This window comes from Papio anubis, chromosome 13 (assembly GCF_008728515.1).
Source record: "Papio anubis isolate 15944 chromosome 13, Panubis1.0, whole genome shotgun sequence".
Classification (NCBI taxonomy): Eukaryota; Metazoa; Chordata; class Mammalia; order Primates; family Cercopithecidae; genus Papio; species Papio anubis.
In genome coordinates this window covers 56231227-56257873 of record NC_044988.1, presented here as the reverse complement: position 1 = coordinate 56257873, position 26647 = coordinate 56231227, and positions in this window count along the sequence as shown.

Here is a 26647-nt window from a genome sequence, read left to right as displayed (position 1 = left end):
CTGAATCAAAAAAAGTGAAAATTTAAGAAGAAACATTGACCCAGTAATTCCACTTCAGGGAATTAATCAGAAAAAAATACATATATACATACATATAATTTTAACATGCAATATGGAAATTTAGTGTCATGAATACAATTCTATAAATTATGGAATCTTTTATAAACATGAAAAATTGAAACCAAATAAAATACCTAGCAAGAGGAGAATGGTTAAGCAATTATTGAAAATTATGGTAGAGGATAGGTATAACAACATGATGAATGTCTGCTACAATAGCAGGAAAAATAGTAGAATTACAGATACAGAATCAACTCAGTTTTATTTTTTAAGTCTAAATAAGCTGGTAGGAAACAGTCTAAAATGTTACAGTGGTGAGATTAGAAACAATTTTTCGTCTTTCTTATTTTCTATTTTCCAGCATTCTAAAGTGAGCATATATTCATGTTCTAATAAAAAATATATATAATGATTAAGTTAAGAGGACTTGGAAAAAAAGGAGCTAGGTTGGAAGAATACATAGAATTTTATGTGGAGAATTTGCTCTGCAAATATAATAGTTCAGTAAGGCAGGGGAAAGAAAAACTTTATCGTTACACCATTCCAAAGCCCTTAAGACCAAATTCCTCTTAGCCCATTGATTTCATCTTGACATGTAACATAACCCACAGTTCTACAATAAAAGAAACCATGAAATATCGATGGTGATTTCCAGGGTGCACATATACACATGTTGATTGAAGATTAATTTCTCAGCAGGGTGGCTCATCATTGATATCCTGCCTTTTATGTGACATAGGTTGCATGACCTTAATAATTATTAAGGGGTTAACCTGCTTTGAATTGGCTCTAAGTTTCTAGTGAATATGAGTTAGACTGCAGTAAAGGCATAAAATATGCTTAGGCTGGATCACATATTTTATTATGGAGCATCAAAATCGGAGTAAGAGATAATTTGATGGTCTGAAATAGCCTTGAGGGCTACCAGTTGTTGGCTTGAACTATGTCCCATGTAATATCTTGTTTTTCCCTCTTTTCCTTTTCCTTCTTGCATAACTGCCCAACAAAACTTCTAATAGCGCATGGCCTTTAGGGAAAATGTATTCAAGAGCTTGTTTAACCAAATTATCCTCAGAGCTCCACCTAAAGAGGCATATAAACAGCTCTAAACTGAAGATTCAGTTTAAAAAGAGTATAGATTCATAGCAACAGAACATGACAACCACCATGAGAATTACAGGCTTAAAAGCCATCTTTTGATCAATTTAATGAAAACAATCATTTCACTCCAAATACATAACCTCTGTCATGGTTGTATAGAAGACTGCTTTGGGGGGTCATAACCACTCACTTTCTGATAATTATTTCCCCACCTAAAAAGTTCATTTCTAAAATATGCGAAGTAAATGTGGAAATAAGAGAGATGTGCTAGAGTTTGAGAAAGCCCAATATGAAGACCTCTCTTCTCTCCCCAAGTTTTAAACCCATTGAAAAACACAGTACACAGATTGAGATCTCATTTCCTAGTGGAATTCATCTGTGACAGTTCAGATGTCAGAAATAAATAATATCTAGAGCACCATAGGCCTATAGAACTTTCTGCAAAATGGATACATTTCATAGCTGTTGCGTTCAATATGGTAGCCACTAACCACTTGAAGTGGGTCTAATGTGATCGAAGAACTGAAATTTTAGTTTTGTGTAATTAATTTAAATTTAAACAGCTATATTTAGTTAGTAGCTACTGTACTGGACAGTGCAAATCCAGGATGTCAGGACAAGAGCTAGGAATTCAGTGACATGCCATGGTCCTGCCAACAATGTGTGGAAAAGCAGTCAAACACAATAGGAAAGGATAACTAGGTGTTGGTCACAAAGGAAGATAAAGATCCAGGTTTTGAAGGGAGGAAGGGAGATAATAATAAGCATAATAATAACTACTGAGTACCTATAGTAGGTAATATTATCCCCATTTTTCATTTGAGGCTAGTGTGGCTCAGAACTTGTCCAAGGTCTTACATTTGACAAGTAGGAAAACCAGAATCTGAAACTGACTCAAAGTCAGTTTCTTTCTAGAAGATTTCTAAAGACAGTTTCTTTCTAGTGGATTCTTCTTTCTAGTGTGCTCAAAATGGGATTTCTAAGAGCAAAATCATCAAATCAAGCCAAATAGTGAGCGTCAAATATCTTCACATATCCTTAGTCCTTAAGCCTTCTGATCTCTTTTATGATTCACCTTATGCATCACTGTGTAGGAGGTATATAGGAGAAACTACAGTCATTCAGCAGCTTCCTTCAACCACCATCTGTTGAATACCTACGAAGTTCAGGGTGCTGGATGCTGCAGATGCTGAAATGAATAGGAGATTAAGACATGATTGTAAGTTAAATGATGGTAAATTGTGGCTGGATTGTATCCTTTCGGCAAACTGTCCCCACTGCCAAGCCCTGAGGCACAGTCACCACTCAAAGACCCTGCAGGGAGGAGCAAACATAGCACAGGCTGTGGTTCTAAATTCCCATGCCCTCTCTTAGCCTGCAGAATTGGCTGCTCCTTTGCACAGAAGTGACCACGGAGGAGGAAAGTGTTCACAGAAGCATCTCTAGGGTTCAAAATTCACATTATATTCTATGTGAATGGTGCCCCCAACACTAAAACTGGTGGCCTTCTATGAACCTCTCTTCATACATGATTTTCCCAGGACCTACTCTGGTTCGTGTTTGACTTTTTTAAAGGATAGAGTAGGGAGAACTCCTGGGCATATCTCAGCAAATTAGCAGCACAAAAGATGTGATTAAAATAGAAATTTCCTTTAAGCTTGGAGCAACCCCAAAAGAGAAAGTGGAAATCAAAGTTCCATGTTTGCTTTCTCCCAAGGAAAACTTCAGCTTCTAGCATTATGGCTCTGAGCTCCCCCTGCAGGTGATTCTGGGCCACCTATGCTAACAGTCTGGATCCTCAAGGAGCTCACAGCCAAGTGAAGGAGACAGCAATAAATTATTGCTGTTCAATAATAGCTTCTATAGGAGAGGGATGTACAGATGCTAGTGGTAGCTCCAAGAAGGTATTAGTCAGAGTTTCGCAGATGCCTTCTACAAGAGCTCTGTTTTCAATAAGATGATAGGGAATTAGACCTGAGAGCTATTGTCTACATGCATGACCTATGGTGTTTTGTGAGATGCTCCCAGCAGTCAACCTCAATGCAGGGAGCCAGTACTTCCTAAGAGGTACCCAGCTTGACTGATGAGTTTTTTTACTGTGAACCAACATAAACCAACTATCAATCAAGGGAAAAGAAAACATTAGATGCAGGTTTCAGGTTTCCAGGCCATATCTAGGTCCATACTGAAGGCCTATACTCTTCTTTCTTTCAGAAGGTTAAGAATATGCCTCCCCCGCCACCCCCCAAAAAAAAGGGATGGTCAAAAAAGGTGCTGTAAGCTTTTTTAAAGCCATTAATTAATCATGAACTTGAGCAATTCTGAATCTGCCCCGAGAGTGTCTGAGTTCAATGGTTAATTTTCCAGATCATCTGCATGTAAGATCCACAAGGAAAGACTTCAGTATAGGCTCCTCAGGGCAGAGACAGTTCCATTCATCACTGATTACTCAGTGCCTAGCATGCCTGGTACCCAGCGGGTGTTTACTATGTGTTAGCCCTCCTTTTCCGTGTAGTAGTTCAGTTATGTTCATCACACATTTATGGAGTACCTGTGTCCCTAGCATTATTCTAAGTGTTGAGCATAAATGGAAATATAAGACATTCTGGTCCTTTGCTCTCTGATGGCTTACAAACAGAGAACACTCAGTAAATATTCTTTGAATTGAATTGTTGACTGAGTGGTTCAACAGGATAGGCTCGGAACTACAAACTGACTCTCAACAGAATTCTCCAATCAACTGAGTAGAAAAAAAAAAAAACTGGTTTGAGATATATCCAAATGATATTGATCAGGAACATGGCTTGAAATTCTTAACTATGCCTGTGTTCACTATCATAATACTGATGCTGATTTATTCCTTCCCATCCCCATCCCCAAGACTAGCTCCTTTCTGAGCAGTAAAGTTCAGGAGGAAGCCTACTATCCCTGATCAGAGAAACACATAGGTCTACACAGGATTTGAACCGATGTCCTTCATTGGCATCATCCTTTTACCAGCTGGCCCCACATACTGCAGATTTGCCAAAATGGATTGGCTATCATGTTGACACAGCTTTATTGTATCTTCTCCAAAACAACCTAGAATTTTCCTTCCAAGGTGTAGCACTGAGATGGACAACTTAACTTCTGTATTTCCTGACTTCATGAGTGTATTTCCAGATTAGCATTATGGAGGTTACACAGTGTTTGTTTTTTCACTCTTTGGTACTTTGGTCTATAAATCATGCCATTTATATTTGTTTGCCCCTAATTGTCCAAAGGAGACTGTCCTGTCCTTGTCACTGGAAAATAAGGATGAGTAGCCATGCAGTGGCAGAACACAGGCAATCACAAATGATCAGGGAAACAAAAACTAGCAGCAAGATGAATGTACTGAAAGCAAGTATAACAAAGAGAAGTGACGGTGAGCACAGGCCATTGCTCCAGCCACACAGCCAGTGGCTCTGTGCATAAATGCTCAGCAGGCTTCAGTGCGGGAGCTGGAAATAAGTTTATACCCAAGGCAAAACAGACTGTCAAGTCAACTTGAGGCCCATTAGAAGAACAGGGGAGAGGAGGGTGGAAGTGATTGACAAGGGCCACATGACACTTCTTACATAATATCCCAGCCCGTCTAGCCTCCTCAAGGAACACAGATTTGACCATGAGCCAGTGTGAAAGGTCTTTCTGGCTTGTCTCTCTCCTACACCTCCCATGTTCTAGACTAAATGAAGGGATCACGTGTAAAATAGATGTGCGAAGACTCAGAGCTTAGTTATACACAGGACACACATTGTGGTCATCCTTGTTCTCTTGTCATTAGTTCACTTGCCAGACAGCTAAAGGGAGTTCCCCATACTGCCCTCAAATTGCAGCTTCCAAAATTTAGCTGGTTTTGAAGCTGGAGCAACTTTGATGTTTTCTTAACACAGGCAGGCACTTCATTAAAGCACTATGGGAGTATACCAGCTATGTTTTCCCTGGAGTGAGCTGGATGAGATCCAAGCTGGGATCGAGACACACACAGGCAAAAATTATATAGGCAGGGAAGTAAACCTCATTCCCTTTCCAAGACATAATCTTACCTGCTTTAGTTAATTGCTACATTTTTGTAGGGAGGGGAGCAGCTTCATCAAAGATATGTTTTCAAGAGACATGTGGTAGTCCATAGTCTATGGACTATTGTCCACATCAGAGGCATGCAGTCTAACTGTGGGTCCAAGCAAACATCCAGGAGCAGTATTTCCTCCAATGTGATGAAGGAGATGGAGCAAATTCCAGGTCAATTCAGGCAAAATCTTTGTTCCTGCTAAATGGATCTTGTAATGGGTTTTTAAATTTTTATTTTATTTTAAGTTATGGGATACATATGTGCAGGATATGCACGTTTGTTATACAGGTAAACATGTGCCCTGGTGGTCTGCTGCAACTATCAACCTATCACCTAGTTATTAAGCTCAGCATACATTAGCTATTTATCCTGATACTCTCCCTTCCCCCGCCCCTGCGGACAGGCCCAGTGTGTGTTGTTCCCCTCCCTGTGTCCATGTGTTCTCATTGTTCACCTCCCACTTACAAGTGAAAACATGCGGTGTTTGGTTTTCTGTTCCTGTGTTAGTTTGCTAAGGATAATGGCTTCCAGCACCATCCATGTTCCTGCAAAGGACATGAACTCATTCCTTTGTATGGCTGCATAGTAGTCCATGTTGTATAGGCCCACATTTTCTTTATCCAATCTATCATTGATGGGCATTTGGGTTGATTCCATGTCATTGCTATTGTGAATAGTGCTGCAATGAACATATGCATGCATGTATCTTTACAATAGAATGATTTATATACCTTTGGATATATACCCAGTAATGGGATTGCTGGGTCAAATAGTATTTCTGTTTCTAGGACTTTGAGGAATCACCACACTGTCTTCCACAATGGTTGAACTAATTTACATTCCTACCAACAATGGAAAAGCATTCTTATTTCTCCACAGCCTTGCCAGCATCTGTTGTTTCTTGAGTTTGTATTAATTGCCATTCTGACTGGCATAAGATGGTATCTCATTGTGGTTATGATCTGCATTTCTCTAATGATCAGTGATATTGAGCTTTTTTTCATGTTTGTTGGCCGCATGAATGTCTTCTTTTGAGAAGGGTCTGTTCATATCCTTTGCCCACTTTTTTTTTTTTTTTTAGATGGAGTCTTGCTCTGTCCCCCAGGCTGGAGTGCAGTGGCGCCATCTCGGCTCACTGCAAGCTCCACCTCCTGGGTTCATGCCATTCTCCTCCCTCAGCCTCCCAAGTAGCTGGGACTACAGGCACATGCTGCCACGTCTGACTAATTTTTTGTATTTTTAGTAGAGATGGGGTTTCACCGTGTTAACCAGGATGGTCTCGATTTCCTGACCTCGTGATCCACCTGCCTCGGCCTCCCAAAGTGCTAGGATTACAGGCATGAGCCACTGCACCTGGCCTCCTTTGCCCACTTTTTAATAGGGTCACTTGTTTTTTTCTTGTAAATTTGTTGAACTTCTTGTAGATTCTGGATATTAGACCTTTGCCAGATGTGTAGATTGCAAAAATTTTCCCCCATCCTGGAAGTTGTCTGTTCACTCTGATGATAGTTTCTTTTGCTGTGCAGAAGCTCTTTAGTTTAATTAGATCCCGTTTGTCAATTTTTGCTTTTGTTGCCATTGCTTTAGACATTTTCTTTTCTTTTTTTTTTTTTTTTTTTGAGATGGAGTTTCGCTCTTGTTGCCCAGGCTGGAGTGCAATGGCGCGACCTTGGCTCACTGCAACCTCCACCTGCTGGGTTCAAGCGATTCTTCTGCCACAGCCTCCCGAGTAGCTAGGATTACAGGTGTGTGCCACCATGCCCAGCTAATTTTTTGTATTTTTAATAGAAATAGGGTTTCTCCATGTTGGTCAGGCTGGTCTCAAACTCCTAACCTCAGGCGATGTGCCTGCCTTGGCCTCCCAAAGTGTTAGGATTACAGACATGAGCCACGGTATCTGGCCGCTTTTGGCGTTTTCGTCATGAAATCTTTGCCCATGCCTATGTCCTGAATTGGATTGCCTAGATTTTCTTGTAGGGTTTTTATAGTTTGGGGTTTTATATTTAAGTCTTTAATCCATCTTGAGTTAATTTTTGTATAAGGTGTAAGGAAGGGGTCCAGTTTCAATTTTCTGCATGTGGCTAGCCAGTTTTCCCAGTGCCATTTATTAATTTTAAAAACTTTCCCCATTGCTTGTTTTTGTCAGGGGTTTGTCAAAGATCAGATGGTTGTAGATGTGTGGTGTTATTTCTGAGATCTTTATTTTGTTCTATTGGTCGATGTGTCTGTTTTGTTGTTGTTGTTGTTGTTACCAGTACCATGCTGTTTTGGTATAACTGATTCTTTTGGAAACTACAACTTGTCCTATTGAAATTAGGATTATTTCACATTGATTTTGTTTAAAACTGTGGGATAGCAGTCAGGGAAGGGCAGGAGGAATGCTTTGAAGTCTCTGACACATTCCCTAGGCTTTAAGCAGTATAGTATTTACATGAAGAGTTCAGTCCTTTCAAAAACACTTGATTTCATGCAATAATTCCTGGTTCATTTTTCCATTGATTCATTGATTTATTCTTTCAACAAGAATTTGTTTTCTGTCTCTCACTCATTGTGGTAGGCCCCATGGATATGTTAATAAACAAGGCAAGTATGATTCATCTCCTTTTATAGCTTAACCTGTTAAACATGTTTAAAATGTGGTTTTTTAAAAAAAAATTTAAGAATGTGCACTGGGAGCAATGCACACATATAGATGAGAGGCCTAAATTATTTAGGGCACTGTGGAGGCCTTCCCCTCAAAACTGCATATCCTCAGGATACCCTGAATTTTTCTGTTAACTAAGAGCCCAAAATCTCAGGGACTTATGCCTTACTTTTTATTCACCTAGATGTCCCATGCAGTTTGGCAGGAGCTTCTGCTAGTGATGGTTACTCAGGGACCCAGGCTGATGGAACAGCCATCAACTCCAATGACACCAATTACTAACCTGGAGGGATTAAAAGGACTCTGAGGATTTGGCAGTAATGTTCAAATACTCCACCCAAAAGTGGTACACCCTGCTGTGCTCACACCTCACTGGTCAGGACTACTTATGTGGCCTCACCCAGCTAGGAAATACAATCCTTCCAGGTACTAGGTTATGACCTGCACAAGTACTGACTCCACTGCATCATGAAGGCAGGGTAGCAGTGAGTCCCATAAGTGGGAGAAGTGGCCAGGGGCCTCAGGAAAAGAATTCCAGACTAAGGCAAAAACATGTGTGAAGGCCACACAATTTCTTCCTGGAGTGGACCTCTATTCTGTAGATACAATTAAGTATATGTCTACCTCCAGTTAGACTGCAAATTCCAAAATCCATAGTTCTAGCACAAAGTAGGTGCTCAGCACATGTTTGGAAATAAGGAAAACAAGGTTGTCTCTGGGTTGGATATAATGAACCAGATCAGAAATACTCAAAGTTTCCTTATAGTGCCATAACCACCTCCAGGCCAAAGCAGGTCTTGCTTGAGGACTTGCTAATCTGTGTCTGTCTCACTCCCTCTCTGATAGAACTAGTCTCTTCTTCCTTCTTTCTCCAACTATAAATTGTACAGGGATCTTCAAAGTACCTGTATGTGTTTATCCATTTCATCCTTCTAGATGCTGAGGGGAGACTCCTATCTTATTTGGCTTTATACCAATGTGTAGACCAGTGCCTGGGACATGGTAGTTGTCAATATCAATTGAGAAAATAAATGCATCTGAAATTTTAAGTATTAAGAGAAGGGTAGTTGGACAGCATTGGAAATATGGGAAAATTAGGTAAGTTAGATGCTATCGATAGGAGACCAATTGACTAAAACACTGTTTCAGTGACATGTACGTCTCCCAAGAAGGATGCTGCAAGTTATAGTAGCCTGGTTTGAATTGGGTTTAAATCATACTTGAACATTACGCTCATACATGCCATTACAGGCACAACATGCTATCAGCTTACATATACATTCTGGTCTCTCCAACAGTGTTTTCTTTGACATTTCTGTTTGCTTAGACACTATCTGTCACAAGCCAATCCAGCGGTAACCATCCTAATCCAAGGTGGATAACAATAGCATCAACCTCGCATTTGTATGACACTTGAACTTCATAAAATGATTTAATGTCTTTTATCCCACCATCCAGAAAGGCAACTTTGTGATGTCCACCATAAATAATAATTTGTTGTCATTATCACCCAGAGGAAGAGAAAAAATTGTGTGCAGTTTTTCACCTCTCTTTCAGGTTTCATTTTGCAGAGTAGCTGAGATGCTATTCAGTCTTCTCTCCCAGCTCTATTAGCCTCAGTAACTGCCTGAAACAGCAAGACTGCAGACAAATATTCAGGCTTATGACCACAGAAATCCAAACAGAATGTCAATTTTCATGCATTTGAGGTGAACTGGGCTATTCTAATTTTCAGGAATTGGATGTTCTTCTAGAAGACCTGTCCCTGTGGCAGTAGAAGGGGCCTGTTGCTGTCAGCACAGTCGCTCAAGGAATGACTTGTGAGCTGCAATTTTTTCACACTACTAATGCATTGCCTTCACCAGGGAGCATAGCCAGTTGCTGTGGGATTGCATTAGAGGTTTTGGTGAAAAGCCTGGAGACCTCACTATAAAGGAGGAAGTGAAAGGTGATCACAGGGACTCTACCAGTTAACTCTTCAGGGAACCTACCACCATTTATGTGTTTACCAGAGATGAGCTTCTGATTGTAATGGGACCCCTGACAAATTGAGGAGTTTTGCATTGCTGCACTTGAGTGGGACTAATAGAATGTCAGCATCAGCTTTCAATGCCTTTCCTGATGACCCATGCATAATAGCTTCCTGTGCATGGGCCTCAAGAGTCCGTGACTCACTGTGCCACTGATACTTACAAGTTTCTGGAAATGCTAGTCATTGGAGAACCCTCTACACCCTAAATTTTTATTATAAACCCTATAGTATTTAATGATTTAGAGCATTTACCTCCAGTTATACTGCTTGGATTCACATCTCCATTCCTCCACTTTCTGATTGTGAAGTTTCAGATGAGTTGCTCTCTTTCAAAGGCTCTGTTTCCTCATCTTTAATAGCAACTACTTATAGTGAAGATTAATTAAGAAAATGAATGTATAGTGCCGGGCATGGAAAATTGTAGCAATTTCTCTCAATTACCTTTTTATATAGGGCCCAAGATAAGGTTTCACAAGATCAGAGAAAGATAAATCGGTTGAAATTATAAAAAGAGAGATTTTAGTAAGTTGTCTCTTAACAAGTATCAAGTACTGCCCTGGAAGAAAGGGCATGCCTTCAATAAATATTTATTGAGGACCTAATAGATATGAAGCAGTAGGCTTCAGGTAAGTTGTCTGCCACTGGATGTGTTTAAGTACGGGCCAGGCAGCCACTTGGTGATAGCAGGAGCCAGCACAGGGCATCTTTTACGACAGAAAACCTCATACAGCCTAGTGGGCTATTCTAGGATTGTTTTAATAGGATTACAAGGCTGAATAATCAATTTGCACCCTCTTGAATCAACCCAAAGTTGTGTGTGGGCCACTTCATTCTGATAGATGCCTATTAATAAAGAAGGATAAAAGAGAAGGGGGAGGGAGAACAGCAGGAAAATTACATAATTGCCTTTTCCAAATTACTTAAAAGTCTTACCTGAAGAAAAATACATCATAATTAAGGCCCCGGCTTCCATTTATGAAAATGTAAGAACAGCTCAATTGCTTTGCCCCCCAGCACTCTTAGAATTTTTTTTTTGTCATTGTCATTATTATATTATTGAAAAGTGTTCAACATTATTGTAGGCCCTTTAGTATCACAACATGCAGGATGCAGAGGTGCACCTTGAGCTTCCTTTTCCATTTATATTGACCCTAGAAAGGAGAGATAGGTACAGAAAAGAGGTGGGTAGACAAGGGGCATTGTATAAATATATAAGGTGCAGTCGTGTATTCAGCAATGCTTTAATCGAGCCAAATCCTTTCCATCTGACAAGTTCCCAAAGCTCTCCCTTGAGGACACAGAACCTGAGGAATGAGCAGCTGCTTGGCTAAGGAGGTGGCAAGGCAAGCTGACAGCAGGAACAGAGCATGCGGTTAGTGGGTGAGAATGTACCAGGAGAAGGAAACTGGCAAAGGAAAAAGAGACTGAAAAAGGCCCACAAGTTACATTCCCAGAAGGCAGCCCACCCCAGTGAGCATGACACAATAGGCTCCCAGATGTCTCCCTTGTGTTATTCATCTGCCACCACAGTTCTCAATCTTGCACATGCATGTGAGTCACCTGGAAATCTTGTTAAAATGCAGATACTGATTCAGTAGGTCTGGGGTGGAGCCTGAGATTCTGCATTACTAACAGGCTCCCAGTTGATGCTAATACTCAGGGTCTGCAGACTGCACTTTTAAGTAGCAATGTACTAGGTCACGGGTGGACCCACTATGGCCTGTGGGTCAAATTTTGCCAGTTGCTTCTTTGGTGAATGAGCATGATTGGAACACAGCCATGCCAAATTGTTCACATATTGTCTCTGGCTACTTTTGCACCCAGTTGAGTAGTTGCAACAGAGACTTTATGGTTCACAAAGCCTAAAATACATTTAATGTCTGACCTGTCTCTTTAGGATAGAGATCGGAATATTTCTCCTTTATTGAAGCTAAGAAAAAAGAAGAAATTGTGTTATGTTGAGCTGAAAGAACTTGTATTGTGAATTTCAGTAAATAAGAGGTAAACTCTGGCTTTGACAAAAAAGAATGACTTCTATAAAGATTTAGAGACGATTAAGACTGTAAATGAATTGAAAGAGAAACATTCCAGAACTCCATGGTTCTAGAGAAACCCTAGATCCTTGCAATCCTACATTCTTTAAGACTGAAAAGAACTAGCAAAATCTTGTGTGATATCCTATGTCAACTATAAATTATCTTCAGAACCACAAAATTTATAAATTCATCTTACATCGGTTGAAAATAACATGCTTCTGCTCTTCACCACCTCATTACGGTTTTTTAGCTGCTTAGAGAGTTCTTTTTATTCAGTGAGGAAATTATAACAGCAATAATTCAACCTTAACTTTGCATGACACAGCATCTTTTCCAAATTACTTTTCACATGCACTATCACATTTGATCTTCACATTAAATCCTCCAATATAGGTAAACTAATTCCGTTTGATGCAAAGAAGCAGTAATATAAAGTCTTCACTCAACAAGCTCACACTCTAATCAAAGAGACAGTGACAGACATAAACATCAACATGGTGTGATAAATGTTCATAGAGAGGTGAATGGGACACAGGTGCAGGTCAGAGAATGATGTAGGCTGTGATGGGCTGTCATTTCAGAATTTACTTCACAGGTCTTTAAATTGGGGGAAGAGGTTGTAATGGATGAGAGGATTGTCACAGCAAAAATATTAATAAAAATTTGAAGAAAAAAAGGCAATGGTAGCATTTTACAGAGAATATCATTATGAGGTAGAAATTCTTGCATGGGAAATTTAAAAATTGAGATTCAGAATCAATACAGATTAATTAATCACTGAAGGTAGGATGCATACTGAAGACTTCTAGCTCCAAACATTTTTTCCCCCTATGGCTATATTAACTTTTCAAGGATGATTTTTTTTCAGGGATGAGGATATTGTATGAGTTTATAGTGACAGTTATGATAATGATGGCTAACATTCATAGAGTATGTTTTCTATGTCTTCCAAAGGACTAGCACCAATAGATGAATGTTACCTGTTAGAAGATTTCAGTTCAGTGTAATTAAAATCTTGCTAATCTTTTGAGTTGTCCAGCAAAAGAATAAGCTATATCAGAAAAATTATGAGCTCTCTCTTTCTTAAAGAAAGTGTCTACATTGAAGCTGAATTCACAAGGGGTTTTACCGAAGAGAATGCTTTGTGTTGGCTGAAAAATCAGAATGAATGTGTCTCCTTCAAATACAGCCAATGAATTTCCCAAGGCCACACAGTTACAGTAACTCAGCCAAAGCTAGAACCTACATGTCCCAGTTTTTTCCTCTACTTCCTTCTTCTATTATGACTATTAATATCAGATGTAAGTGACAGGATGATTAATGAGGAACCCAGCATTGTATTCCAGTAGAATAATGTTCAGTATAGACAATGATATGTAAATAGCTGTAATTTCCAGTGAAACTTTGTAAAGGACTTAGCCTACATTAAGCAATTGGGAAATTTCCTCATTCTCGCAGTCATTAAGATAACGTTCTCCAATTACTTTTTTTGTTCTTATTAGAATTGTTCTTGGGCCTTATTTCAGGTACTACCCAAATGGCATACATTACAATTTGGTCTTATTTGATTGCTACTTTTTAAAAACATGCAGATACCATCAAGCATAGCTTCCTACGGTACAGTAATTTAGCTAAAGAATATGTATGAGGAAGCTGAGTATGTATGAAACAAGATAGAGTCAAACCCCAGGGAATTATGTGGCCTTTTGTTTTATAGCATATTGCAATAATTTATGATACCATGAATTTAGTCACATGTTTACTTTATGGAGACCTATCAATCCAGTCCTCTTTCCAACATAATTCAAAAAACATTTACTAAAGATCTCAACTCTGGGCCTAGTTTCTCACCAGGCACGTGAGTAAATGAAAAGTATTCCATAATGATGTTACTGTAATCTCAAGGGGTTTTATTCTCATGAAGATTTACAAGTATGCAACCAACTGCTAGAGAAATAGAGAACCAAAAGAAGTAGAATAGACAATAAGTGCCACAGAAGGGGATTCAATATTGAACAGGAATTTTAACAACATTAATTTTCATGTTTCAGCCACATTATAGGTTGACTAAAATACCCCTGATAATCAATTAATTTATTCTCTCTTGACAGCAATCCATTTGTGCATCCGTTGTTACGCTACAAAATCGGCACAAAGGAACCATGTCCCATTTGAGTGAGATTAGCCAGTCTACTGTGGCTACGTTATGATTTTAATCCTTGTTTCCTGTAATGCTTCTATAATGCAAAACCTAATGATTTTTCTCTAACCTGCATGGTCTCCAGAGATAATGCATCTGATTCGGTCTCTAAAGTAAGGTAAACAGTATGGTTTGGGGGTCAGCATAGCAGGCTAGAAAGCAACAGAAACAGCTGTACAGCCAAAGAAAGTGCTTAAATTCTTTTCAAACTGAGTTTGGGTTTTAGTGGCAGAAAAAGTGAAATCAAAGGTACCAGTATTCCTCACCCTTACGCTAAATATAGATTTTCATAAACTAGTCAAACACAGCTCTAAAAGATGGTTTATCTTGAGGTTAATCTCAGATGAGAAATTAATGTTTAATTAATTTTATCAAGTCAAGGGGTAGCAGATATGCCTCCTTTATTTTTGTTTAATTGGAATCTAATTACAAAGAGGTCATTCATTCATTCATTCATTTACTCAGCAAATTTTTTTAACTACTTGAAGCTGAGTTTTTTAACTAAAGCAAAACTCAATAGAAAGCTCTGTGCTGCACTTATTTTCCTAATTTTAGACATTTGTCTAACTTCCCAATGACATTACCCTTGCCTTGAGTGAACATTTGAGGAAATGTAGATAAAAATTATTTGTTCCCCTTAACCACTATCTAATTAGCAAAAATGCCAAATCTCTGCCTTTAAAATTCTAAATGGCTTTGGCATAATGAAGCAGCATTATGGATTAATTTAAGTAATACACTAGAAAACTTTCATCAGCTAACAAATGCACTTGTCTTTAAATTGATCATTTAATCCTCATGATGCCATATTGTTATGTCTTTACTTCTCAAGATCAGTGGTTCTCAACCTTGCCAGTATATTGAAATCACAGACAAAACTTTAATAGATGCCTAGTATTCACTCCCAGAGAGACTGATTTCACTGGTTTGGGATCCTAGTCTGCTTAGCTACTATAACAAAATACCTATGGTAACTTATACTATGGGGTAATTTATAAATGATAGAGATTTATTGCTCGCAGTTCTGGAGGCTATAAAGTCCAAGATCAAGGTACCAGCAGATGCTCTCTGCTTTCAAGATGGTACCTTCTACCTTCTACCTTCTACCTTCTCCTCACATGGTGGAAGGAACAAGGAAGATCCTCGTGGAATCCTTTTCGTAAGAGCACTAATCCCATTTATAAGGGTAAAGCTCTCATAACCTAATTGCTTCCCAAAGCCCTCACCTCTTAATACTATCACAATGGGTATTGGGCTCCAACATATGAATCTGGGGGTAGGGGGACACCAATATTCAGGCTATACCAACAAGGTTTTGTTTATATAGCCTAGATGTTTCAAATGTGCACCCAGGATTAACAACTACCATTCTAAACTATGAGAACATAAGCATATGATCATATTCCTCCTTTGCTAACAACCCGTCAATGATGCAACAGCCCTTACAAATGCTGGGGAAAATCCAGAATCCCGAGCACAGTTGTCAGTGCCTTCAGAGGTCTACCTCCTGCTCCTGTTTCTCCCCTTTTCCCAGCCCTCAGCAGTGTGCTTTCCATGCTGCAGGTCTTCCCACCCACCACTCTCAAGTCTGACCCAACTCCAGTCCTTGGACAAACTATTCTCTTTGATGAGATGCTCTCTCTATTTCTTCATCCGAACAGTTTCTTCTGATCTTTAGCTTTGGTGGAAGTGTCACTTTCTTACACAGAACATTTCTGTTCCTACCCACGATTCTCATCCCAACAATGTTTCTCTACCATATCTAACACTTTACTTGTTTATTACATGGAAACTGTAGGAGTGTTGAGGATGGGAACCTTGTTTGTCTTCTTTACTGCTGTGTCTCTAGTACCTAACACAGTGTCTTCTACCTAACAGGAGCCCAATAGCTGTTGTTATTGAATCAGTCATGATCCAGTCAAGAAAAAGAAACCACATCAGGAATTTGAATGGGGAAAACTTTATAGAAAAAAATTATTAACTGGTAAAATGTGATTAACTACTAAGTAGACTAAAAAGCACTCACAGCCAATGCTGGGGGCAGTTATACTCCTAAGGTAAAAAAGAATGCCCAAAGAAGGAGCTAAAGGTTTGGAAAGCACCAGCTCATACCAGTGGCTGAAATTTTGACCCCACTGGAGAGGGCACAACTGCTACCTGCTGAATAGCAGAGAACTTCACTGGGTCCTGTGGACCAGAGCTGGTCTACAGGAGGTCACATATTGGGATGTTGGTGACTTTTACTAGGGTGTCATGGGTTGAAGCTGGCCCATAGAAAGCTTCCCACTTGGGTGCCAATAGATTATGGTTGGTCTGCAGGAAGCTTCCTACTGAGATGCTGGAGACACTCAGTGTCCCTCAGTGGAGATTGAGGGTCACTCACCACTGCCAGATGTGCAGCTGAAGGAGGAAGAGAAAAGCACACAATAAAAGCCTCTTTGTTGTTGTTGTTGTTGCTATGTCTGCAGTGTCTGTCTAGGCTCTCTAGTGACAAAACCTAACACTGCACCAACTCTCAAATGTGAAATGTTATAGGGCCCAGCCCCAAAATCACAAAACAGGGCAAACAGCAGTAGATTTAGAGGTGAGAGACAATCAGTTGATGTCTAGCACTGTTATCAATGATGGATTGATAGATACATAGATAGATACATAGCTGGATGGATATATACCAGATAGATAGATATCCCCAGAAAAACAAAGAAAATATTAATCCCTTCACAAAGTAAAAACCAATAGCATATTCAAATGAAAAGATAAAATCTTGATCTTCACTTTCTCCTATATTTCTTTTTATGTCTTTTTTAACATTATTTTCATTTTAAAGAACAAATAATTATATTTATGGGATATGACATGATATTTGGATATTGTGAAATGAGCAAATCAGACTAATTAATATATCACCTCACATATTTATCATTTCTTTGTGGTAAAGACATTTAAAATCCACTCATTTAGCAATTTTGAAATATATAATACATTGTAATTAACTGCATTTTTTAATTTTCTTTTTTCTATTCAGAGCTTGAAGCCTAAACCATATTGATGATAGTCATTTTACCTATCCCTATTAGAGTCGGACTTCTATTATCATGGGCCTGAAAAGCCATGTAACTGGGATGAAGGCAAATCTTGAATTCGATATTTGGAGCTTTTGCTCAACTGTAAGATGGATATTAAATCCTTTCAATTTTGCTTTTCAGGATATTCTGGTAGCAATGTCACAAGCAGTGAAAAAGCATAAACTAGAGGAAATAAATTAATCAGGGTATTGCTTGTCATACTTTCATATCATTAAGAATGTTTTGAATGCCAAATGAAAGCTTTGATGCAAAAATTAGAGCACAGAATGGCAAGATTCTTTTGATCCTTAATCAGTGCTTATAACTTCTGCAGAACATCAACTATAGCAAAGAATCATTAGTTTTCTGCTATATTTAAACTTCTGCTTTATTTAATAAGCAAATAGTGAAAATAAAATGCACATAGCAGGAAGATGATCTTTAGCTGGTGTCAGGGATTGAAAAATAAGCATCCGTTCTAGCCTATCTCTTCACAAAATCATGCAATTGACTCAGAATGCAGTGGATTTCTTAAAGCAATTAAATTTGCTTTAAAACAGTCATGTATTTTTGACAGGTACAATAAATGACACAGCCTTTTTAGAAATTTTTCTAAAGAGCAATTAACAATACCATAAATAAGGAAATAGTCTGATATAAAAGAAAAGCTTTATTCCAAAGATATCTGCCAGGCAATATTGATAACACATTCCCATCCCATGAAAAGAAACTAAATAATAAGCAATAAGAGTACTGTGGAACCACCCCATGAGACATGTATACAGCCATTAAAAATGAAATGTAATAGACTTTAAAACAACAAAAGGAAATGACTATCTTATAACCATCTTCTGTTAAGTGAAAAAAAGCTGATGAAAATAATGTCTCTTGTATAATCATGATTAAAAATGAAAGGGAGAAAACCTGGAAAGCTTTTTTTTTTCTTTTCCACAGGATGATTTTGTAGAAATACAGACACAAGATAAAAAAGGGAAGCAAATTTTGGTAGATTACCAAATTGTCCTCCTAAAAGGTGTTGTACCACATGTACATATACTTTCCTACTAGCCATGCATTTTCCATATTTTTGCATATTCCATAGTGTACGTAGATAATGTTTATACCAGAGAAAAATAGCTAGTATATTTTGCTTCAAAACTTTCAAGGAGGGAGTGGCCAAGATGGCCAACTAGAAGCAGCTAGTGTGTGGCTCTCACAGGGAGGAATAGAAGGGGCAAGTAAATACAGCACCTTAAACTGAAACATCCAGGTACTTGCATTGGGGTTAATCAAGGAAACAACTGGACCCACAGAGAATGGAGAAAAGCAAGGCAGGACAATGGCCCACCTGGGAGCAACATGGAGCCAGGGGATTCTCCCCTGTCCAGGGAATGGTGGGTGAATATGTGACCCCAGGAAACCACGCTTCTCCAACAGATCTTTGCAACCCTTCGGTCAGGAGATCTCCTCGTGGACCCACTCCCCCAGGCCTTCAGTCTTCAGTTTGACAGACAGATCTATGTGTAGTCTTGGAAGAGCAGCCACTCAGGCATGCATGGAGACTCTGGAGCCTTAGATACCTGGCCCTTCCAGCAAAAGTAGCTACAGCTCTGGCTAAGTGGGAGGTTAGATTCCTATACATACTTCTAAGAAAGAGCCTGATTCCAGGGTTCTGAGCAGCAACAGCCTGCAGGCCCCATTTCCATGGCACCTCACAAGGTAAAACGCACAAACAGCTACCGGTAGTGGCATTGCACCCTCCTAAGAAGGAGCTCCCAGGGGGAGGGGCAGCAAACATCTTTGCTGTTTGGGCACCTTAGACATTCCAACCTTCAGGCTTTGGAGAGTCTGAGCCCGCCTGGGATGGAAGGGATCCCCCAGAACAGCATAGCTGCTCTACCAAAACGTGGTCAGACTGCTGCTTTAAGTGGATGCCCGATCCTGTTCCTCCTCACTTGGCTGGACCTCCCAACTGGAGCCTCCAGCCATCCCACACAAGCTCTCTAGCTGACAGAGATCTGAAACGTTGGGACGGTGCTCCCAGAGGGAGTGGTGGTCTGCCATCTTTGCTGATTGGGTGACTTAGCCATTCTAGCCTTTGGGCTTCGGAGTGTCTGAGGTGACAGGGAGCCGAAGTGGACCCCCAGCACAGCATGGCTGTTATACTAAAACGTGGCCAGACTGCTTTTTTAAGTGGGTCCCAATCCCATTCCTCCTCACTGGGTGGGACCTCCCAAGTGGGGTCTCCAGTCACTCCCTAAATGTGCCATAGAGCCAGCAACAGGTCTGTGCTTCCCTGGAACAAAGCTGAGAAGGAAGGAGCTTTGTCCCAGAGGGAGGGATAGGCTGCCATCTTTGCTGTTTTGCAGCTGTCACTGGTGACACCTCCAGGTTCTGGAAAATCTGAGGTGACTAGGAATTGGAGCGGGCCCCAAGCATACCACAGCAGTTCTACAGAAAAGTGGCCAGACTGTTACATGGGTGCCCATTCCCGTATTTCCTCACCAAGCAGGTCCTCCAGAGTTGGGCCTCCAGTCACCCCCCACCAGAGCTATCAAGCCAGTACCACCTCAGCAACTCCCTGGACAGAGCCTCCAGAGGCAACTGAAAGTCTCTTGGCCACTGCCTCTGCAGTGGAACTGCGCTTGCCACCCTTGGACAAATGAAGGAGCAAAGACCCTAAGTGCTTTATCCACACCTCCAACAAGCTGCAGTTGACCCAAGAAAAAGAGGCCAGTCCACCTTCCATGGGTCCCACACCCCTCCATCAGCTCATCACCAGACATGGAACCCCTGGCTTGGGCCCACAGCACAAACCTTCCACCTTGGTCTGATTGTACTGAGCAATTGCTGACCTGCATTTCTCGGGGGCAGAACCCCCAGGAGTCAAGCAAATGACCCTTGGCTACCACCACTATTAAGATCCCTTTTTTTTGCCTCTAAGCTGGGGAAGAAACATAAACCCTGAGATCATTCCAGAGCTGCAGTGGGCAGTCCAGGAATGCCATGTTGTGAACTATAGCCAGCATTAAAGTGGAAAAGAAACCCACACTTTCAGAGCACTGAGAGGGAACACAGCTCCAACTATAAGGAAACACAGGGGAGCCACACAACCAAGCAAGAGTCAACCAACTGACCAATAAGCCTAAGTGTCACCTGCTGGATCATACCGAAAGCTTCAACACCAAAAATACCTCACTAATATACGCCCCTCTGAAACCAGAGACAAGAAGTTAGCTTCAAATAAAGACCCTATACAAAGCCTCGGCCCAGTGAAAACATCCAAAAAAGAAGTCTATTGACTGTACTCAATCTACGCTGCAGTTAAAGGAACACCCACACGCAGTAATGAGAAAGAACCAATGCAAGAACTCTAGTAACTCAAATGGCCAGAGTGTCATATGTCCATCAAATTACTGCACCAGTTCTCCAACAAGAGTTTTTAACCAGGCTGAACTGGCTGGAATGACAGAAATACAATTCAGAATATGGATAGAAACAAAGATCATTGAGATTCAGGAGGATGACAAAACCCAATCCAAGGAAAATAAGAATCACAATAAAGTGATACAGGAGCTGAAGGACAAAACGGTCTATATAAAAATAACTTAATGGGTCTGACAGAGCTGAATAACACAACTCAAAAATTTTGCAATGCAATCAAAAGTATTAACAACAGAAAATATCTAAGCTGGGGAAAGAATCTTAGAACTTGAAAACTAGCTCTCTGAAATAAAAATAAAGAAAAAAGAATAAAAAGGGATGAATGAAACCTCCAGGAAGTATGCAATTATGTAAAAAGGAAAAATCTATGAATCATTGGCATCCCTAAAAGGGATGAGGAGAAAGCAAACAACTTGGAAAATCTATTTCAGAATATCATCCATGAACATTTCCCCATCCTTGCTAGAGAAGCCAATAGTCAAATTCAGGAAATACAGGGAACTCCTGCAAGATTCTACACGAGAAGATCATTCCCCAAGACATATAATCATCCGATTTTCCAAAATCAAAATGATAGAAGGAATGTAAAAGACAGCTGGAGAGAAAGGGCAGGTCACCCACAAAGGAATCTCCATTGGGCTAACAGCGAACCTCTCAGCTGAAACCCTGTAGGACAGAAGAGATTGGGGGCCTATATTCAACATTCTCAAAGAAAAAAATCTTCAACCAAGAATTTCATATGCAACCAAACTAAGCTTCCTAAGTGAAGAAATAAGATCCTTTTCAGATAAGCAAATGTTGAGGGACTTCTATACCACCAGACCTGTCTTACAAGAGATCCTGAAAGGAGCACTAAACATAGAAAGGAAAGACTGCTACCAGCTAATACAAAAACACACTTAAACACACAGACTAGTGTCACTGTAAAGCAACTCCATGAACAAGCCAATGTAGTAACCAGCTAACAGCACAATGACAGGATCAAATCCACATGTATCAAGGTTAGTATTATGTATGGATTTGATCCTGTCATTGTGCTATTAGCTGGTTACTAACAGCTAACTGGTAAATGAGCTAAATGCCTTGGCAAATGGGCTAAATGCCCCCACTTCAAAGGCACAGAGTGGCAAGCTGGATAAGAAAGCAAGACCCAATGGTATGCTGTCTTCAAGAGGCCCATCTCACATGTAATGACACTCATAGACTCAAAATAAAGGGATGGAGAAAAATCTACAAAGCAAATGGAAAACAGAAAAAAGCAAGGGTTGCAATCCTAATTTCAGAAAAAACAGATTTAAAACTAACAAGAATCAAAGACAAGGAAGGGCATTACATAACAGTAAAGGGTTCAATTCAACAAGACCTAACTATCCTAAATATACATGCACCCAACACAGGAGCACCCAGATTCATAAAGTCAGTTCTTAGAGACCTACCAAGAGACATAGAGACATAGACTCCCATGCAATAATAGTAGGAGACTTCAACACTTCAGTGGCAGTATTAGACAGATCATCAAGGCAGAAAATTAACAGATATTGAAGACCTAAACTCAGCATTGGATCAAATGGTCCAATGATATTCTGACAGATCTTTACAGAACTCTCCACCCAAAACAAAACAACAGAATATACATTGTCATTGCCACATAGCACACTCTAAAATTGACCACATAATTGGACATAAAGCAATCCTCAACAAATGTAAAAGAACCAAAGTCATATCAAACACACTCTTGCATCACAACAAACATAGTAGTCAACACAATGAAAATCATTCAAAATCATACAATTACATGGAAATTAAACAACATGGTTCTAAATGACTTTTGGGTAAACAATGAAATTGAGGCAGAAATCAAGAAGTTCTTAGAAAATAATGAGAGCAAAGATACAACATGCCAGAATCTCTGGGACACAGGTAAGACAGTGTTCAGAGGGAAATTCATAGCACTAAATGGCGCATCAAAAAGTTAGACCTCAAATTAACAACCTAACTTCACAACTGGAAGAATTAGAAAAGCAAAACAAACCAACCCTAAAGCTAGCAGAAGAAGAGAAATAACAAAAATCAGAGCTGAATTTAAGGAAATTGAGGCACAAAAGAAAAACCATTCAAAAGATCAATAAGTCCAGGAATTGTTTTTTTGAAAAAATAAAATAGATAGTCCACAAGCTAGACAAATTAAGAAGACAGAAGATTCAAATAAAAACAAACAGAAATGACAAAGGCAATGTTACTACTGGCCCCACAGAAATAAAAACAACCATCAGAAATTACTATGAACATCTCTATGCAAACAAACTAGAAAACTTAGAAGTGATGGATAAATTTCTGGACGCATACACCCTCTGAAGACTGAGCGAGAAAAAATTGATTCCCTGAACCAACCAATAATGACTCTGAAATTGAATGCATAATAAATAGCCTACCAACGAAAAAAAGGCCAGGACCTGATGGATTCACAGCCAAACTCTACCAGATATACAAAGAAAGGTTGGTACCATTCCTACAGAAACTATTCCCCAAAAAAATGAGGAGGAGGGACTTCTCCCCAATTCATTCTATGAGGCCATCATCATATTAATACCAAAACCTGGCAGAGGCGTACACACAAAAGAAAACTTTAGACCAATATCCTTGAGGAACATTGATGCAAAAATCCTCAACTAAAGACTTGCAAACCAAATCCAGCAATACATCACAAGCTAATCCACCACGATCAAGTAGACTTCATCCCCAGGATGCAAGTTTGGCTTAACATGCAAAAATCAATAAATGTGATTCATCACATAAACAGAACTAAAGACAAAAACTACGGGATTTTCTCAATAGATACAGAAAAGGCCTCCCTTTAGGTTAAAAACTCTCAATAAACTAGGTATTGAATGAACATACCTCAAAATAATAAGAGCCATCTATGACAGACCCAAAGCCAACATTATACTGAGTGGGCAAAAGCTGGAAGCATTCCTCTTGAAAACCAGCAAGACAAGGATGCCCTCTCTCATCACTTCTATTCAACATAATATTGGAAGACCTAACAAGAGCAGTCAGGCAAGAGAAAGAAATAAAGAATCTCCAAGTAGGAAGAGAGGAAGTCGAACTATCTCTGTTTGCAGACATGATTCAATATCTAAAAAGCCCCATAGTCTTAGCTCAAAAGCTTCTTCAGCTGATAAACAACTACAGTAAAGTTGCAGATATGAAATCAATGTATAAAAGTTACTAGCATTCCTATATACCAATAACAAACTGAGAGCCAAATCAGAATGGCAAATCCATTCACAATTGCCACACACACAAAAACAAAATACCTAGGAATATAGCTAACCAGAGAGTTGAAAAATCTCTACAATGAGAATTACAAAACACTAGTTAAAGAAATCAGAGAAGACACAAATGGAAAAATATCCCATGCTCATGGAAAGGAAGAATCAACATCATTAAAATGGCTATACTGCCCAAAGCAATTTACAGATTCAATGCTATTTCTATGAAACTACGAATGACATTCTCATAGAACTAAAAAAAATTATTTTAACATTTATATGGAACCAAAAAAGAGCCGGAATAGCCAAGGCAATTCTAAGAAAAAAGAAAAGGCTGGAGGAATCATGATGCCTGACTTCAATCTATACTACGAGGCTACAGTGACTAAAACAGCATGGTACTTGTACAAAAACAGGCACATAGACCAATGGAACAGAATAGAGAGCCCAGAAATAAGGCTGCACATCTATGAACATCTGATCTTTGACAAAGCTGAGAAAAACAAGCAATGGGGAAAAGACTCCCTATTCAATAAATGGTGCTGGGATGACTGCCTAGTCATATGCAAAAAAGTTAAAGCTGGACCCCTTCCTTACATCATATACAAAAATCAGCTCAAGATGAATTAAAGGCTGAAATATAAAACCCAAAACTATAAAAACCCTAGAAGACAACCTAGGCAATACCATCCTGGACCTAAGGAATGAACAAAGATTTCATGATGAAGACATCAAAAGCAATCATAACAAATGCAAAAATTGACAAATGGGATCTAATGAAACTTTAGAGCTTCTGTACACCAAAAGAAACTATCAACAGAATAAACAGATAACCTACGGAAGGGGAGAACATTATTGCAAACTATGCATGTGACAAAAGTCTAATATCCAGCATTTATAAGGAACTTAAACAAATTTACAAGAGAAAAATGAACACTTAACCCCATCAAAAAGTGGACAAAGGATATAAACAGACACTTCTCAAAAGAAGACATACAGGCAGCCACACTAGCGTAAGGAAAAAAGCTCAACGTCACTGATTATTAGAGAAATGCAAATCAAAACTGTAACGAGATACCTTCTCACACCAGTCAGAGAGTGGCTATTATTAAAAAGTCAAAAAATAACAGATGCTGGTGAGGTTATAGAGAAAAGGGAACCTCTTATACATTGATGATCTAAGTGTAAATTAGTTCAACCATTGTGGAAAGCAGTATGGTGATTACTTAAAGAGCTAAAAGCAGAACTACCATTCTACCCAGCAATCCCATTACTGGTTATATACCCAGAGGAATATAAAGCATTCTACCATAAAGACACACGCATACGCATGTTCATTGCAGCACTGTTCACAATAGCAAAGACATGGAGTCAATTTAAATGTCCATCAATGACAGACTGGATAAAGAAAATGTGGTATATATATATACCATGGAATATTATGCAGCCATAAAAAAGAATGAGATCACATATTTTGCAGGAACATGGATGGAGCTGGAAGTTATTTACCTTAGCAAACTAATGCAAGAACATAAAACCAAATACTGCATGTTCTCACTTGTAAGTGGGAGCTAAATGGTAAGAACTTATCAGAACAAAGGAAAAACCAGCAGACATTGGGGTCTACTAGATGGGGGAGGGTGGGAGGAGGGAGAAGAGCAGGAAGAAATCTTTCAAAGTCCAGTTCTAGAGGTAATACCAATACTTTCATAAAACAAATAAAGATAGTAAATTTGTCTACCTCTTTTATGACTACCACATTTCCCAAGAGTAAAAGGTCATACATAAGGTATAAAGCTGTGTTTAATCCATTCAATCACTATATTAAGCAAATATATGCACAAATTGCTAAATAGAACACTGGGTGGGGGACACAAAAATAAATCAGAACTGGATTCTACCCTTAAATAACTCACAGTCTCATATACATAAATAACCATGAAACTAGATAAAGAGAAAGAAGTGCCACCAAGGAGGCAATGAACCTACAGGATGTTCATTATAATTTGGGAAGAGTACACATAGATAGCAGGCAGTAGCCATTTTGATAGGACTCTAGGAAATCTCTTACTAGAAATGCAAAGAAAATCATGGCAGAGCCTGAAGGGTGGCAGTTTTAGGTTTTTGCCTTCATTTTTGAAAATGATAATCTTCCTCCAGTGACACTTAAGTTCAGGAATATTTTCTATTGCTCACCTTTCATTTATGGGATTACATTTACTGCATAACTATCAAGTTCCAGATATGATACCTGATGTTAGTATCAAAGGGAAAACTTTAGACAAAGTAAATTTAACACAGTTTATTTGAACAAAGAATGATTTATGAATCAGGCAGCACTCAAAACTAGAAGAGGTTCAGAGAGCTCCTTGCCAGCAGCATGGGCAGCAGGCTTTCATTGGGTGAGCACAGAAGGAAAGTAAATAAACAACTGATTGGCTACAGCTAGATGTTTGCCTTACTTGGGTATGGTTCAATGGTAGATCCTTAGTTATGTAACCAATCAGCTAATTGACTTTCTGTGATTGGTTGAAACTTAATTCAAAATTAGTCAATTACAAAGAATACATAAAGTTTTAGTTTGCTTGCATAAAGGTTCATCAGAAACAACTCCAGGCTAATGGCCTTCTGCTTACTTTGCTTTTTTTTTTTTTTTTTTTTTTTGAGATGGAGCCTTGCTCTGCCACCCAGGCTGGAGTG